We start from the raw sequence: 15,606 nt of genomic DNA, 5'->3' as shown, positions 1-15,606 counted from the left end.
AAATTTAGTTTGCTTTTTTATTTTAAATTAAAAATTTTTTAAATATAACATATCCATTTCATATTCAGAAAGCATCAGCTGTTGTGTCATTTGTTATGCTTTTGATCAACTAGTTCATGTCTCAACAATTTTGTAAGGTTCAGATAAACTATATTCTCCTCTGATTACTTAGTTTGGTATGATCTATCTATCCAGGTTCTTTAAGTCCTGTAGTGCATATTTTTCCATGATAGAAATTTTAATTGGGGTACAGTTTTCATATACTTTTCATGGAAAAGTACAAACATAGATTATGTAATAAACCCATAAATGAATGTCATTCATCCTCAGCTATAATCAATTCATTGCCAATTATCTTTCATTTATACCTATACTAATGCCCTGTTTTATAATTCTGAAAAAAATCCAGACATCATACCATTTTATCTAAAGGTATGTGTGTATATAATATATATGGAACATGGAAACATAATATACAGAACATAAGGACAAATTAAAAATAATGGAACCAATTACAGTTGTACTTTGATCTTTCTTATTTCCTGGTAAAACAGGCTTTCATTAATAGGGTCACTTTTTAGATTCTGCTGCAGTGCTGCATAAATACTTGCTACTGAATTGGGTGAAAAACTTCAATTCTCTGTGGAATTGGTGAGTATCCCTCCTGTAATCATGCATAATTTCTCTAAGTTATCAAAAAGAATCACTACTGACACTCTTCTTTCTTGAATTCATTGCTGAATTATTGTGAGAATAGATTACGACATATGAAAACACAATAGGCTCACAATCGAGTGAATGGTAGGTCAGGAGGAACATTGTGTGAGATCGAGGGATAAGAAGAGAGATCTGAGGAAGCCAAATATGAAGCAGAAGTTCATGGCCCCTCTCACAGATGAAGCCAAAAACCAAGGACAAGATCTCGGAAGTAATTCCTGTCAAGTTTTAGACAACGAGAAAATAGTAATTGAACAGCTGAAAGTCACTAAGAGAATTAATCTGACTTAGAGGTGATGGGGTTTAATCAATACATCATAATGCCTTTGGCTTCTAAGAAGACACATTGCATCAAAGTATCCTGAAGACACAGCAATTGTTCACAGTTACCTGTTTTTTGCACCGCTTAGTAATTCAACAAAATCTGATGTCACCAGGAAAGGCATCCCACATGTTACAGCACTGAAGATTCTTAGTAATGCATATAACAATATTGAAAATAAAACAGGTGTTCCATGGACCGCTGAATTTTGTAGAGGAAAAGTATCTTCATTGGAATTCAGAAGGTCTAAAACTATTTGGTTCTGTGGGATTTCCAAACAAATGGAAACATGAACTAAGCAAAACATGTATCACTGGAAAGAGTTATAATCTTAAACATCAGTGAGTGTCATGTATAAGGGAACATAGTAGGAAGTAAATAATTCCACTTGGAAAAAAATTCGATGAAAAAACATTATTATTACAAAGCTTGAAAATCAGTTATGTCAAAATGAATGAAAGAAAACAAACCCAAGTTTTTATGCTTGTGAAAAATGTTTATTAGAAACTATGCCCAGAATTATCACAGAATAGATTATGAAAGAAGCTACATGTCAGTAATGTTGCAGGAATGAGAACGTCCAGCATGAGTGATGAAACTCTGGTTTAGATTCATATGTCTCCATTGATTTAAAGTGTCAATCTTTATTGCAATATCTTCAATAGCCTCTCAAAAATTTCACTGCTTGCTTTGAAGGAAACAAAACAACTAATTTATTTAAAAATTATTTAAAGGGCTTCCCTGGTGGCGCAGTTGTTGAGAGTCTGCCTGCCAATGCAGGGGACACGGGTTCGTGCCCCAGTCCGAGAAGATCCCACATGCCGCGGAGCGGCTGGGCCTGTGAGCCATGGCCGCTGAGCCTGCGTGGCCGGAGCCTGTGCTCTGCAACGGGAGAGGCCACAACAGTGAGAGGCCCGCATACCACAAAAAAAAAAAAAAAAAAAAAAAAAAATTTAAAAATAATGAATAACAGAAAAAAAAATCAGAAAAATCCAGAGAACCAGTATCTTCTATAGAAAGTAGGATCAAAGTAGCCATAGCCATAACCACCATACCCTCCAAGACCATAATAGCCCAGGCCTCCAAAACCACCAAAGCCATAGCCAAGGCCCCCATAGTAGTTGCTGCAGTCGTAGCTCATTGTGTCAGGTGTTGAAGCTTTGGTTGGATGTTGAAGGTGACTTTCCTGAGAATGAATATCACCAGCTGCACCCTGCCTTTTATACTCCCTCCGTGTGGGTGTGGTAAACCACAACACACAACTGTCATTCTCTCTGAAAATCCATCTTTGGTGAAACACAGTACTATTAAGCCATACCTTTCTTTAAGAAGGGTAGTTCCAGAGATGCACAAATATGTTTTTTCTTTGAATTGAATTGAATTTTCATTCTTCAGAAACAGGCTTTGTGTTAATAATTATTTTCATGTCTTCAAAGTTTATGTTTTTACATATTTCTATACCTACATCATAATGATCAGGCTCCCTTATTTTAGATAATTTGAGATTTTGATCTTTGTCAGTGATATCTCTATTTTGCCTCAGATAGGGTTCTCTTCAATGATGATTGCTCCTTATTATTTATGATGAAATAAACTAGGGTAAAATTATTAAATAATCCATAAATGATTGAGAACACATATTTTTAGAAAGGAAATATGCACAAGTATGTGGCTTTTCTTTCTTGTTGCATATTTGTATGATAACCTTCTAAGCACCTTCATACGTGTAAAGATATTCCTAAAACATCACTTCTCTGAACCCATAGCCTGAAACAAAACTATAGAATATAATGTATGGCCCACCCTGCAGGTAAGTTAAAATGCTTCTCAACCATCAATTATTCTTTATTTAAACTCTGTGCTCCAACCACAATGTTTTCCTCATTGAGGACACACCTTGCTTACCTTTGTATCTGATCATAAGCCTACTTCCTCCAGTTTCTTGCCACTACAAGTGGCAATAAACCTCCACTCTACCTAGGTGAGCCCTCTCCAATTGTTTCTTGAAACTTCAGTTGCCTTTCTCACTCTAAGCTTTTTATCAGACATCCTTTCTCACTCTAAAATAACTCCCTCTCCTCATAGCTTTCTTCAACAATTCTAGTCCAAAAACGCCTACAAACATACATCTACTCTTTTAAGTTGACACTGCCTCTTACAAAATTTTTCATTTTTTGACTGGTTACTGGAACTGGTCTAAAAGTACTTCGAAGGCATGAAGCTGACACCTAGCACAATACCTTGTAAAAGGAAACAACATACGTATTTGCTGATTTTTTAAAATTTATTTTTTCCTGAAATGCAAATTCATATTGTATGAGTTTTTTGTAAATAGAGAAGTATTTATATGAAGGGATATATATATTTATATTTATATACTTCAAATTGTAAAAAAATCAATTAAAACAAATATACTCAGTAAAATATTCATATTTACATTATATTATGAGAAAGAAACAATGATAAGCCTTTGGGAAGGGAGATAATAGATGATAAATATATAAATGATGACTCCATTTACTTTAAATCCCACAACTTAATTGTAATCTCAATTGTATGTGTGCTTGTGTGCTTGTCTCTTTATGTTGTATGTATGTGTGTGTTATTTGGTGTATGTGAATGAAGACATATGTGTTTTTTCTTATAAATACCATAAAGTAGTATAATGGAGGAGTAAAGTGATGGATAGTTACACTGATTTCAAGGGTAATTTAGAGGAATTAACTATTATGGTGGCTGCAATGTCTTGCAAGTAAGAATTCTGTAGAAATGTATAATGAACTGCATCTAGAGGATGCGTATAAGAATTTTACAAAGTGAGAAGAGGAGTTTCCAACACAGAAACTGGTTTTAGCTTATGATCAGATACAAAGGTAAGCAAGGTGTGTCCTCAATGAGCAAAGCATTGTGGTTGGAGCACAGAGTTTAAATAAAGAATAATTGATGGTTGGGAAGCATTTTAACTTACCTGCAGGGTGGGCCATACATTATATTCTATAGTTTTGTTTCGGGCTATGGGTTCAGAGAAGTGATGTTTTAGGAATATATATTTTCTCTGAAATGTGGATTGTATGGTGAATTCTTGAAAGCAAGAGAACCACTTGAGAAGCTCTTACAATATCCCGTCATAGTATGAAATAAGAAAAATGGACTAGAAAGGATGAACGTAAGGTATATTATTAAATATCAGTAGTATTTGTGCAGATTTTAGAGACAAATGTGAAACTTACAGGACATAGTTATTATTTTTCCTTGTTTAAATGTAATGTGCTATCCTCCTTTAAGTTAACTTTATTAAAAATTAAATAAATAAACAGTATCAGGCCCCAAATTTCTCAGTACCAAATAATTATGACAAAATCCATTTCCTTGGAATTCTAGTCAGTCAACAGCCAATTGGAGGGGAAATATATTTGTAAATACCTGGGAATGAGAACACATGAATGCAACCTAATTATAACAATAAAAAGAAAACTCTAAAAAAGTAAATATTTTGGTGCCAAGACCAACTTTGGAAAGTCACTTTGATTCCTTTACTCTGTATTTAAGATGCAATTATCTGCTGTGCAGAAAGAAAATTTTGAGGCATTTCTTCATAATTACAAATAATTTATAAGTGGAAATTACATGATGAAAACATCAATCATAATATTCTGTCAACAAGGTATCTTCATTTGGCAATCAAAGTGTCAGTGTAGATGCAAATATTCTGAGGTCAAAGCTTCTTGTCTTTTACTCATACATATGTCTATTTCTCTGCTCGTAAGATCATTAGCAGGAACTTTATTCGGCCTCAAGCCCTGAAAATGTGAACACAACTCACATTCTTCTTCTTTATCATCATTCATATGATCAGTATGCATGACATTCTTTTTTTTCTAACAACTCTCCAAGAAACTTATTTTAGCATATGCCATATATTGATATAATTGATATAATAATTTTATATGAAGAGAACCATTGCAGAAGTAACTAAGGTGGTGCCCTTACAAGGAAATAAAAGAAAGGCAATAAAGAAATTCTTCCATATAAAGACTTTCGATCTGCATCATTTTTTTCAAAATATAAAACCTTAATATTAGAAGCAAAGAGAAAAAGAGCAAAAAAACAATAAAACAGAAGATCAAGGATAAGGAATTGCTCTATGCAGATGTTTGGCATCTGTAGTATATATGTATGGAATGAGTTATAATAAAAATACTTATATATTATAGTCAATTTTCATATAGAGTTAGAAACAGCAATTTCCAATCAAGCATGATTGGACTGATATTTTCTCAGTCTTCAATTACATGACGATTTACAACTGTATAGCAGTCACTTCTGGTCAGCAGTATCATGATAAATCTTGATAAGATATAATTTTTCTCCTTGTTCACTTGTAAAAATTGGTGCCTTTTTATAATGTTCTACAAGTTCTTCCACGGTGCTGAATTTACGCTGCCCAATGCAGTAGACAGTTTCTTTTAGTTGGACTTTAAAATGCTTATTTTTCCCTTGTGCTTTTAGTGATACTGAAAAATCATTTGGTGGAGATTCACTATCATGAATGAGGAAATCAACTTCATGCCCTCTTTCATTTAATGCCATTTCTGCTTGGTGCCTGGTGACTTTCCCATAATACCATGGATTGCCAGCAAACTTTCCAGTGAGTGAAAGCCTAATGTAATCACACTGTGGAGGCGATGGTTCCAAACCTGAAGTTAATGGATTATTCTGCCTAATGGTAACATAGTTTTTCAGCACCAGAACAACCATTCCATTGATCTTCCTGCATTTCCACCACTCAGGGTCATTTTCAAGTTTTTCAATAACATCCATTATATCGCCTTTCTCAAAATTAAGTTCTTCATCATTGGTCGACCTGAATGGGTAAAGAGCCTGTACCAGATGTAACATTTGCCCAGTATTTAGGTTACTGACAACTGCTGCTAATTTCTCTGACAAAGAACCCACATGGTCACCCAAAGGACTGTCGCCTTCCTCAGTCATGTACTTTGAAGGGAACCATCCAACATGTCCATTATAGCTACCCCACCACCACCCATCACTGCATTTCTCCATGACGATCATCTTTGTCCCTTTTATCAATGACAATTCATCCTCTCTCTCTGCCATGTCGTTAAATTTTACATAAGCAGGCACGTTGAGGTCATACAGACGTTCCCCTGGGTCAAAAAAGCTATCATCAGCAGGAGATGCAGAATCTGGCACACGAGGTTTTCTTTTCACTCTTCCAATGCCTAACGTATCCTTTAGGTCTTTTACAATCGATGCTTTCCGAGCACTGTTTTTCCTTTCCACGTAGTTAGAAGGCACAAAACCCATTTTATCCATGGAATTTTGAACTCGCCACCAGGACTTAGAATCATCCAGAAGCCACAATCTCTCATTCTTCTTGATGTCCAGCTCTTGTTCTTGTTGGGTCACATAATCAAATTTGGCTACTACCACCACTTCTTCTGCCATTTTTCAGCAGCTTCTGCACTGTTCAAATCCATACTTACTGCTCTTTCATCTGATAATCAGCGTTAAGGGAACTGTTTTTATCACCTTAGGAATCCCCTTTTTCTCTCTAGAATTTGATTTCCTGTTTACTGTATTCTGCATGACATTCTTGAAATAAATCTCAAACTGCTTTCCTTTCTAGTCCAGACCCCATATATGGGCACAGTGTTTGAGCTGGGACTTCTTGGGCATGTGCCAAGATTACAGTATTTTATCTGCATTTCAATTATTTTCTTTTAAACATTTTTTTCTGTGACACTGCTTTTTTTTAATTTATGGCAGTATGAAATGAAAACCATTTTCATTATTTAAAGATGTCCATATACTATATTTACTCTAATAATCCAACAATGACCCTAAAGCTCCAATTCCTTCTTTATCTTATGGAACATATTTTTCTTCTCCCACCCCATGACAATGCACATGCTGTTCTCTTCTTCAACTCTGCCCTTCTCTAATTTGTTTAAAATACCATTTTGGCAGGGGGTACGCGAAGTAAGGTTCTATTCAATACATCTCTCCACATTCCTTAAGTCCTAGAGTCCTTCTCACAAAATAAAACATTTAATTGTTACTGAAAATATGGTTATGGAAAAAAAATTAAATACAGAAATATAGTAATACAATATAAAAAACTCCCACCAATCATTCATTCATTTTAATGAATTACCAAGTCAGGGTCAATTGTATTTCAAACATAGCCTCACATGCTTCCTTCACTGTTGCATCATTTTGAGATGCCCTGCTTTTTAGGTCCATAAATATTTCAGTATATACCTGATAGATATAAAGATTCTTTCTTTAAAAAAAGGTATTGGGTGTGTGATTTTTTTAATTATTATTTATTTCCTGGAATTTAAGCCCCATTATTTAAAATGTCCTGTCAGGTTGGATTTAGTGCTATGTAGGTAACTGCTAATAACTGAATTGAAGTTTCTGATTTCTAGCTTGAATCAATGAAACTCATCCTCCAAATCATTTCTCCATTCACTAAATCACAAAAAAGTCAGCACGACTATTAGTTTATTAACACATTACTGAAGTATTAGTAAGAATCACTGGAGATCCATGAAAACTTGTGCAACTTACCTAATTAAATGAGAGTTATATTGGGAGTCCCATCATGTATAATTTAAAGATGAAAGTTAGGGATCTTAAGACCCTAATTATGAGAATATGAAATAAAAATCCATAACAGTCTCAGGTTTGAAGGAAGCCACCGCCCCCAAAAAAATAACCTGCAATAAAATCCCTCTCAAGACTTAAATGAGGAACAAATACTACTCAATCTGAGTTGGAAAAATTATAGAAACATTGATTCAAGCCTCAATTTTTTTTTAACTTATGAATAAAGTAAGGTCAAACCTGAAAAGTTACATATTAAAATGTTAAAACAATAAGGAAAGTCTGAACATAGAAAAAGAAAACCCAGGTTTTCCAATTTTTTTATAAAAATTGAAGCCACTGGGACTTCCCTGGTGGCACAGTAGTTAAGAATCCACCTGCCAAGGCAGGAAACACCAGTTTGAGCCCTGGTCCAGGAAGATCCCACATGCTGCGGAGCAACGAAGCCCATGTGCCACAACTACTGAGCCTGTGCTCTAGAGCACGCGAACCACAACTACTGAGCCCATGTGCCACAACTACTGAAGCCCACGCGCCTAGATTCCGTGTTCCGCAACAAGAGAAGCCACCGCAATGAGAAGCCTGCACACAAAAACAAAGAGTAGCTCCGCTTGCTGCAACTGGAGAAAGCCCGCGTGCAGCAACGAAGACCCAACCAACATAGCCAAAAATAAATAAATAAATATATATTAAAAAAAAAAAAAACAAGGCATACTTTAAAAAAAAAAAAAGATTGAAGCTGTTGGAGTGGGCAGTGTGTATGTGTTTGGCAGCAGAGGATGGGGAGGGGGAAACAATTCAAACAACACGTATCCCTGTCATTGTTTTCTAAGGAGGCTCCTAGTAGAGGGCACATTGAACAAAGACTGAGCAAAGAGGTACAGACAGCTCTTCCTTACAAGCTCATAAACATAACAGTTTCTAAAGAGTATATAGGTTTAAAAATATTCTGTCCCTGATATACTGAGAATAAAGTAGTTATTATATTAAAGTAATAACTTTACAAAGGAAGTGTTATTATATTCATAAGAATTAGTTTATGCCTAAATATTTTGTTTTTATAGGATGTCAAATCTAAAAAAGAACAATATATGAGCAAGTTATCACATGAGATGTAGAAGTTACAGGCTAAAAGTTAATAAGATCACTTCTAAGGAAGTAAATAATTGTATGGAAAAAATAAGTTTCAACCAAATATATTAATCAAATATGCAAAACTTATGAATAAATAGCGCATTTAGGTAGGGAAAAATAATGAAACAAGGTCCTGAATGTTGACAAATTTTATTGGAAAATACTTCCAGAAATATCACAGGAGGGATGAAGGAGGAAGCTTCATGTCAGTAGCATAGTAGGAGTGAAGATAGGCAGCCTGTGAAGATAGGATTCTGGATGGGGGAAACAGACCATTGTAGATGTAGAATGCTTTCAGTAAAATCCAGATGACCAGTATCTTCCATAAAAAGAAGGATGGAAGTAGCCACAGCCATAACCACCATAGCCTCCACGACCATAGCTGGAACCATAGCCATAACCCAGGCCACCAAAACCACCAAGGCCATAACCAAAGCCACCATACTAGTTGCCGTAGTAGTAGCTCATTGTGACAGGGCTCGAGGATTAGGTTGGATGTTGAAGATGACTTTCTTGAGAATGAATATCACCTGCTGCCCCCAGACTTTTGTACTCCCTCCATGTGGGTGTGGTCAACCACAACACACAAGGGTCATTCTCTTTGAAAATCTATCTTTGGTGAAAAACAGTACTATTAAGTCATAACTTTCTTATGAAGGGGAGTTTCAAAGATGCATGAAATGTTTTATTTTTCCTTTGAAACATTTTTATTTTCCTTTTGTCATAACTTAAATTACATATATTCCTACAGTTAAAATATCAGCCTCCTTCACAATAGATCATTTCTGGTATTTCCTGAGATCTTTGTCATTACCAGACAATATCTTCTTCATGTTTTCTTACACTCAATTTTTGTCTATTTTAAATATCATATTTTCTATCTCTTTTTCTCTTTGGCTTTCAATAAATCAGGGTACCAAGTATTAAATAACCATGAATGGTTGAAACTAATCCAAAAATGGAAGACAAATTATTCAGAATAAAAACTACATTTCAGTGACTCTAATTTGTAAAGACAAACTCCATAGAAGGATATTCAAGTCACAATTGAGATAATACTTCTGGTATTAGTTTCCTAGGACTGCTGTAAAAAATAACCACTCATTGGTACTTTTTTTCCCAAAACAGGAGAAATTTAAGTTCTCATAGTTCTAAAAGCTGGAAGTCTAAAACCAAGATATTTACAGGGCCATACTCCCTATGAAGGCTCTGAGGAAAAATTATTCTTTGCTTCTTCCTAGACTCTGGTGGCCCCTGGTAATTCTTAGCATCTCTTGTCTTGCTGCTACATCATTCCAATCTCTGCCTCAATCATCACAGGGCCTTCATCCTGTCTTGCATGTGTGTGTGTTCATGTGTGTGTGTGTGTGTGTGTGTCTAAATCTCTGTCTTCTTATAAGAACACCAGAAATTAGATCTGAGGCCCATCCTAATCTGGTATAAACTCATCTTAACCTGATTACATCTGTGAAGACCCTCTTTCCAAATAAGCTCACATTCACAGGTTAGAACTTTACGATTTCTTTTTAGGAGACATAATTCAGCTCCTTAACACTGCCTTTTTGATGAAACATACATCTTTTGTCAGACTGTATTTTGAAAATTAAGCTAAATTGAGATGAGTTTTCAGAAAATCACCTTCCTATATAGTTATAGGTTAGTTAGGGTGGAAAGAAACATTTTGCATGAGATTTGGAAGGCAGGAAATTAAACTAAAGCTTAATCTCTCAGCCCTCCTTTTTGTGAGACAGGAAAACTACAGGGGAGTTGAGTGAAAGGGATGCCCTTTTCCCAGGGCTCGGAGACAAGGCTCTGCTCATTCTCCTTGAGTTGAGACCTTTCCAGTTATGGGAAAGACTCTGGGTATCTTTCACAAAGCTTGCTCTTCTTCTCCCACTGCCAGAGCAAAGAAGGGATCTTTCTCAAATTTTCACGGTGTGAACCTGGTAGAGTTCCTGTAGATAAAGCCCATAAAAGTGTGGGCGCCTCTAAGACAAAAGCCCCTTAGAGCTTCTCACTTTTGCACGAATCCATACTCAGCCTGTAGTAACTTGTCACAATGAGAGTTTGAGTATTTGTAACAGTTTATGAATCCAGAGGCTTCTTCTGTTGGTAAGCAAATCTCAGCTGTGACTACAGATTCCCCCATTTCTCCAGATTTTAGGAGTGGTTTGTCCTGAAAACTCAATTTTCTGCTAGATTCTAGAAAAGTCATTGATCTTTAGTTTGTGCAGCTTTATCTTGTTGTAAAGACCAGAGTGACAATTTCCAAGCTCTTGTCATGTCAGAGCTAAAATAAGAAGTCCGAAATTTTTATTTAATGGAAAATAGAGCAGTTATTTCATTATTTAAAGAATGGAAGACTTTAAAGTTTAGGTTGCACACAGAAAGGAGTACAGGTGAAATGAAGATTCATTCAATCAAACGATAAGTTTGATTGAATACCTGGAATATTAAAGTTATTTCACTTTGCTTTGAACAAAGTATATGATAAAAGGGAAAGATATAAATGGCCGCTCATGGTCTTAGAAAGCCTGCCCTTTAGCTGTGGTCTAAAAATATCTATGTCTTGTGTGTCTATGATTTTCTGAGTATTGTAGCCTGGAGGCAGGGCTGAGGGTGAGGAATAGATTGAGCCACATGAGGGAGTATAGAGAAATGTAAAATGAAAGGTAGCGACTCCTATTTCTAAAGCAACTTAAAAAAGCTTAAGATTTCCATGGGCTAGGTTCATTCATCAAAGAATTCTGGAAAAGGTGGGGCACACTGGATGTGAAGGATGTGTAAGATTCATTGAACATCAAAGAGAGAGACAGAAACTAGAAAGAGGCAATGACTTTATCTAATGCTCTGAGGCAAGACTTAACCACATGTATCCTCGATGTGCATGTGTAGATCAGTGTATCTGGAGCAGAGTTTATACACAAACTAATTAAATTTGGGAGGTACACAGATTACAGTGCAAGAAGGGTCTGGACAGAGAAAGATAAATACTGTATGATCTCACTTATATGTGGAATCTAAAAGAGCAGAATTCATAGAATAAAATGGTGGTTACCAGAGACTGGGGGCTGGAAAAAAATGGGGAAATGTTGTTCAAAGGATACAAGCCTCCACTTATAAGATGAATAAGTTCTGGGGATCTAATGTAAAACGTGGGTATAGTTAACAATATTGTCACATACTTGAGAGTTGCTATAAGGGTAAATTTTAAATGGTCTCACCACACACAAAAGTGATCATTATATGAGGTTATGGAAGTGTTAAACTAACCCTATTGTGGTAATCATTTCACAGTATATATGTGCATTAAATCATCATGTTGTATTCCTTAAATGTATACATTCTATTTTGATCATATCTCAGTAAAGCTGGAAGAAGTTTAAGTAAAAGAAAAGAAAGGCTTCGGATTTGGGATTGAAATGTTTGTCATTTATGGAGTAATCTTCTAATTTGGGGCCAGGGAAGTACTATAAGAAAAGTGAAATTGTAAAATACTTGGTTTTTGGTGCAAGCTGGGTGGTGTGGGGAGATATGGAAAGTAAGGAGATGAGCTAGATAATACATCAATAATTATAGTATAGTATGGTAAGAGCTGGAATTAAGGTTTTTGTAACAGGGATGGCTGGGAAAGGATGGATATAAGATGCATAATGTTAAAGGAATAGCACTCATATGCTTCATTGACTAAAAGTAGAAACATTATCAAGCTACAAGTTTGTATTCTTTATATCATTTTATTTTTAACTTTTAAATGAATATAAGCTGATAAAAATGGCTTTCCTGTCAAGAGTAAAGAGCATTATGACCAATGTTTGCTTTTTAATAAAATGAGTGAAATACTTCATGTGTGTTTTAATACATATGCAGAAGTCCACTGCATTTTATTTATTCAGTAGCCCATAATTTTTGAGATAAAAGCATTTGAGAACAATAATAAAAAAAAAACATGTTTTTGATAACAATCTATATTTCACAGTGGAAGTCACCGAAAGGCAACTTTAAAAGTTCAGTTATTTAGGGCTTCCCTGGTGGCGTAGTGATTGAGAGTCCGCCTGCCGATGCAGGGGACACGGGTTCGTGTCCCGGTCCGGGAAGATCCCACATGCCGTGGAGCGGCTAGGCCTGTGATCCATGGCCGCTGAGCCTGCGCGTGCGGAGCCTGTGCTCCGCAACGGGAGAGGCCACAATACTGAGAGGCCCGCGTATCGCAAAAAAAAAATAAAAATAAAAAAAAATTTTAAAGTTCAGTTATTTAGAGATAAATAAATATTTCATCTCAAGTCAATTTTTGGAACTTTACCATGACTCCAATTACCAATACTCTTCTCAAATTATGAAGGGAAATTTTGAGATGTTTACTAGTGAACAAAATGAATATTAAGGTAAAAATTATAAACCATAAAGCAAATAATATATTCCTATATGACATCTTACCTTCGAAATTTGAGTGGTATAACTAGCATATTTGATAGTAGCATCAGATCATTCCTCAATATAACAAAATTATATTCAGTAATAATCATAAAATAAACAGTTATAATGGCCAGAAACAAAACACAGATGACAAATATTGTTTTATTAAAATACATCTGTAAATTTTACAAATTATTGTCCATTAAGTAATCAGTGAATTTAAACAAAAATAAAATACCTGTAAAAAATTTGCTTTTACCAAACAAAAATTATATTGTATAGTTTCACAATGTTTCATTGTTTTGAATTTGAAACACACAGACACTCACATACACATATACATACACACTGCTCTAACTGAGCCATGTTACTACAGACTTTCTTTCTCTCTCTTTATTCCTCCCTCCCTCTTTCTTTCTTTTCTTCCTTTCTTCCTTCCTCTTTCTTTCTTTCTTTCTTTCTTTCTTTCTTTCTTTCTTTCTTTCTTTCTTTCTTTCTTTCTTTCTTTCTTTCTTTCTTTCTTTCTTTCTTTCTTTCCTTCCTTCCTTCCTTCCTTCTTTCTCTCTTGCTTTATTTTCCTCTCTTTCTTCCTTTCTTTCTTTCATTTTCTATCTTTCTTTCTCTCCTCTCTGTCTCTCTCTCTTTGTTTTCTTTTTTACTGGAGAAGCAATATGTCTGGATAACAATGTGATTTTCTAAATTTAGTTTTTCTTTCCTATCTTTCGCTCAAAGTCAACAGAATATGAAGAAGTCAAATATCTTTGTCAGTCAGTTAAAGCTCCCTATAAGCTGTATTCTTTTTAATAAGCCAATATTTCTCCTCAAATGACAATCTCTCCATTATTTCATGGATACTATGTTCTCTTCTTCATGCCCGTGACAATGTCATATTTTCTAATGAATTTTATTATATAAACAGTTAAGTAAAATATAAGAATAATATGGTAAAAGGAATCATTATATACATAATTCATCTTCATAAATTATCACCTTGTGACCAATCATATTTTCTCTGTACTTCTGTCTTTTTCCTTCTTACCAGCAGTGAAATTTTTAAGCAAATCCCAGGAATCATACCATTTTATCTATAAATATTGTCATATGACTCTCTAAATGATAGAGACTTTTAAAAAGCACTGTCAGTAATTTTTTTTAATCTTATTTTTGAACTGAAATAGATTTTTCAAGTAAGGTTGCAAATTAGATTTATTTTGAGATTGATTGAAAAGTTAAACCTTTATTCAGAATCTGTGTGATTCAGCATTCTCAGCATTCCTAATTTCATAAGATCATTAAAAGAAATGGAAACAAACTTTACACTAGAAAGATTTTTCTCTTAAGCACAGTGCTGGAAATACCTGTGGGACTTACTGGAGACTCATGAAGGCCCATGGGATTCACCGAGTTTATTGGAAGTGACACCAGTGAACATCTTTACGTAGGACTCAAAGGTGAAGCCTAGTATCAAAGGAAAACAAGACTCCACACAAAAGTCAATGACCCATCTCTGGAATAGAATTCTGATCAAGGTATAAATGAAAAACAAAATCCAATCCCAAACTAGAGTTGGAAAAAGGAGTAGGAACATTAATTTAGAGTCAATTTTTAAGTTTTAAGTGAGTTTAAAGAGAGTTTGTCTTAAAAATTGATTTGTATATGCTATAATACTGGGATAACCAAGAATGCTAACTATGGTGAATTCTCAGGTTTTTCTCTCTTTCATAGAGTAAATGAAGGCTATCAAGTCACATGTTTTCCCACATTTAAATTATACAAGGAGGCACACTACTATATATAAAATAGATAACTAATAAGGACCTAGTATACAGCATAGGGAACTCTACTCAATACTCTGTAATGGCCTATATGGGAAAAGAATCTAAAAAAGAGTAGATATATGTATATGTATAACAGATTCACTTTGCTGTACACCTGAAACTAACACTAAATCATAAACCAACTATACCCCAATAAATTTTTTAAAAAAATAAATTTAAAAATAATAAAATTATACAGGGAGGAAACTGACAGAAAAAGTTGGAATAGTGAGCTACAAATCAAGGACACTACTTTCTTGATGAGCTCAGAAAAATAGGAATACCTATTGGGTGAGTATAGTACCAAAAAGAGCCTCTTCATACAGTGCTGAAAGTCTCCTGACTTTTCATTAAATGAAAGAGAGAATAGATGGTCCATCAAGCTTCACATATTTACATATTGTTAATGAAGGACATATCTTCATAAGTATTAGAAATGTCTGTATATATTTGGTTCCATGGGATTCCATATTTTAAAAAAGAGGCATCAATTTAGCAAAATAAATAATCTAAATGAGTTATATACTTAGTTGAACAGTAAGGGTTATTTCTAAGGAAACATGAATG

The 15,606-nt window shown here is 34.7% G+C and overlaps 1 pseudogene; it reads right to left on the bottom strand.

The window, feature by feature from the left end:
• Positions 1 to 5,474: 5,474 nt before the first annotated feature.
• LOC115865837 (SH2/SH3 adapter protein NCK1 pseudogene) lies at positions 5,475 to 6,508 on the bottom strand (annotated as a pseudogene).
• Positions 6,509 to 15,606: the final 9,098 nt, after the last annotated feature.

The sequence above is a fragment of the Globicephala melas genome, chromosome 4 (assembly GCF_963455315.2).
Source record: "Globicephala melas chromosome 4, mGloMel1.2, whole genome shotgun sequence".
Lineage (NCBI taxonomy): Eukaryota > Metazoa > Chordata > Mammalia > Artiodactyla > Delphinidae > Globicephala > Globicephala melas.
Note: the sequence above shows the minus strand (reverse complement) of the source record. Positions and strands in the feature narration are given on the sequence as shown.